This window comes from Coregonus lavaretus, assembly GCF_964263955.1.
Source record: "Coregonus lavaretus genome assembly, chromosome: 10".
Taxonomy (NCBI): Eukaryota; Metazoa; Chordata; class Actinopteri; order Salmoniformes; family Salmonidae; genus Coregonus; species Coregonus lavaretus.
The window spans coordinates 14,522,240-14,526,092 of NC_139997.1; positions in this window are offsets into that span (position 1 = coordinate 14,522,240).

A 3,853-nucleotide genomic window follows, 5' to 3' on the forward strand; every position below is an offset into this window, starting at 1 on the left:
TTTCACACATCTAGATGGCCGGGCAGGGTGGGTGTGGAGCCAGAGACAGCAAGGGTTCAAACTGTAGAACCCAGTTCCTACATTTGAATATGAAAATTGATTTTATTGAACAAAACTATGCTAAATTTTATCTCTGGGACCCTCAGGATGACAAATCAGAGCAAGATTACTGAATGTAAGTACATTATTTACCTTCAGAGGTGAATGTATCAAACCAGTTGCCATGATAAGTTTTGTTGTTGTGCACTCTCCTCAAACAATAGCATGGTATTTTTTCACTGTAATAGCTACTGTAAATTGGACAGTGCAGTTAGATTAACAAGAATGTAAGCTTTCTGCCAATATAAGACATGTCTATGTCCTGGAAAGTTTGCTGTTACTTACAACATTCATGCTAATCACATTAGCGCACGTTAGCTCAACCGTCCCGTATACGGGACACCTATCCCGTGGAGGTTAAAACCCTGATGATAAATGAGTTCACCGAGGTGTGCATTTGTTTTGATTAATTGATTTAGTAGCTTGTTTATGAAGGCTGTGATGTTGGTGATGTTCTGGTGTAGTGTACCTGCTATTGTATCTTGTTATATTTTTTATATTTTGCTATGTGGTCTCAGGGCACCATTGAAAATGGGACCCTGTTCTCAATTGGGCTACCCTGAATAAATAAAAAGTTAATAAAAATAAAAATAAATGTAACTGTCGATTTGGATAGCTCTATAGCACACTAATTTGGAACTGATGAGGTTATATAAATAATGTTTGATAGAGTGGAGTGACTGTCTGTCGACCTCTGCTGATGACAGCGATTCAAACGATCCAACCAATTAGGATTTTGTTTCTACTTCAGTGGCGGCCAATTGCTGTTGAAAACTCCAGATGATGCTGGTAGGTCTTGAGTAGACCAAAGTACTCTACACTGGAGACGTTGTGGGTGACAACAAGTGGTGTCAGATTCGGCTTGGAAGGTGTATTGGGAAGAAACAAAAATGTCTGCTTTAGCTGCTATTGTCGTCCGTGCCTTTGTATAATGCAGACTTGGAGCGGTTTTCGGTCCCAGTCCAGTCTAGGGAAAGACATGACTGTCACTGTGGTCAGCTATCCTCATTTCCATCTCTCTGAACCAGTGTTTTTCTCCAGCTGGGGAGTCGGGAGTTGCCAGGATTAGGCACCACCGATGAATTCTCCAGCAATCTGTGGTTTCCATTAAAGAAAATCACAATCAAGTGCAACTCAAAGTCTTCTGAAAAAGTTTACATCTTAGTTTTTGTTCTTACACTGTAATTGTTGAAGTACTGTGCAATAATACAGCAGACTGTGAAACCCGCCATCTAAGGAGACTGTCTAAGGCCTAGCATGGGTAGCTGTTGTTCACATGGATTTAGCTTGAGATGTAGTGGAGCACAAACACATGAACATTTTGTTCAACACACCCGTTTATATAGCGTGCCTTTCACAAACCTATTGTGCTAAATTAGCATTGTTGGCGTTAGCGTTTATGTTGACGGTTGTTCATCTCCTCCAAGATTTATCATTAACCCCCCCCCCCCCCCCCCCCGCCCCCCGCTATACCTCAAGATTTAGCTAAAGATCCATGGCCTGTGGATTAACATGTGAAGTCACAAGCCACTGGGCAAAAACTGGTTGAATCAATTCAATTTCATGACGTTGAATCAACATGGAAAACTGATTGGATTTGAAAAAAGTCATCAACGTAAGGAAATTTCATATTTTTTTCACCCAACTTTTAACCTAAATCCAATGAAATTGTGACATTTTTGTTGATTTCACCTTGAATTCACGTTAGTTGACAACTCAACCAAATGTAAATCAAACTAAACGTTGAACTGACGTCTGTGCCCAGTGGGAATGAGATGCTGATGACAGACTGAACTGTTGTCAGTTACTGTATTTCCTAATCTGATCTAATCTAATTCACTCTCACACATTTCAGTGTCCAAATCAAGTCATAGCACAGTCCACATTTTCAGATATGAGTGACAACCAACCCGTTTGAAGACCAGCCCAACTTTCCCCAACATCTAATAGGGATTATGCAGTTGACTACATTGAATAAGGAGACCAGTAGTGTCAATGTCAACTCTGGTGTCTCCCAGATATGATAGGCTACTTCAGGGATATCAGAGAGACTTGCAAGGGCATATCTAATTCTACTTTATTGTTATTATAAGGCAATGTAACAATCTCGTCGCAACTTTTGACGGCGGCAGGTAGCTTAGTGGGTAAGAGCGTTGTGCCAGTAACCGAAAGGTTGCTGGTTCTAATCCCTGAGCCAACTAGGTGAACAATCTGTCGATGTGCCCTTAAGCAAGGCACTTAACCCTAAATGCTCATGTAAGTCGCTCTGGAGAAGAGCGTCTGCTAAATGACGTAAATCTAAGGTTTGCATATTATTTTAATTAAGTCTTCAATCTGTGTGATTAAACCCACCCAATTTTTCTCACTCGTATAACCTTGGGCTACAAAGCCCTGCTTAATAATTAAATGCAATAAATGTGTTTTGGGAAGTCATCATTGCTATTATCTACGCTTGTCTTGTGTGACGGCTGTAATTTGGGACAGAGGGCCAGAATATGTTTATTACTTACACATGTGGCAAGCATGTGGTTTACATTTTCCAATATGTACACTCTGGGTACATTTACCATTGAGGCATCTCACTACGTCCAGATACACTGATCAAATCAAATTGTATTGGTCACATACACATATTTAGCAGATGTTATTGTGGGTGTAGCGAAATGCTTGTGTTCCTAGCTCCAACAGTGCAGTAATATCTAACAATACACACAAATCTAAAAGTAAAATAATGGAATTAAGAAATATATAAATATTAGGATGAGCAATGTCGGAGTGGCATTGACTAGAATACAGCAGAATACAGTATATACATATGAAATGAGTAAAACAGTCTGTAAACATTATTAAAGTGACCAGTGATTCCATGTCTATATACATAGGGCAGCAGCTTCTAAGGTGCATGGTTGAGTAACCGGGTGGTAGCCGGCTAGTGATGGCTATTTAACAGTCTAATGGCCTTGAGATAGAAGCTGTTTTTCAGTCTCTCGGTCCCAGCTTTGATGCACCTGTACTGACCTCACCTTCTGGATGATAGCGGGGTGATAGGAACTTAAGCAAACGGAACTAAAGCAAAGAAAACTAATCTGGGGATGGGTACAAAACACTTCATAACAATGATACAGTTTGTTCTATATCACTGCAATGTGTTATGGCACTTGTGAGAGGTTTGAAAGTTATGTATTGGATTAGTTTAACATTATTATTCAGAAGAGAAATTGGTCGGTCTGATTTCATGTAATTATACAACTCCATATTACATTTTTCCATTCCCACTAGACTTACTACATGCAATAACTATAATTTTAAATTATCTTTTCAACAGGTGTCGTAATTGTAATCACAAATGATCGATCATGTTTAATTCGACATTTTGGTATTTGCTTAAACACAAACAAATCCCTTGATGGACATCAAGAGCCAAAGCATTCTTTCCAAATGATACACAATGGTTTTTACATTCAGAAGACAGACAATCCAAATAACATTATTCCTGCTCTTAGCATCTTGAACTGTATTATTATGTTATTATGTGAATCAAAACCTATTCACATGAGGTAATAAGTGTACACCCATTTCCATAATGGATACAATCATTGCTTTTGTTTCATTGATTTTGATGAAAAGAAAAGTGGCGAGTGTTGAAACAGTCATCAGTGTTGCTGAGGGAGGGCTAAAGCTCAACTGCTCCAGACAGGTCTCTCTCTCTCTCTCTCTCTCTCTCTCTCTCTCTCTCTATCTCTCTCTCTCTCTC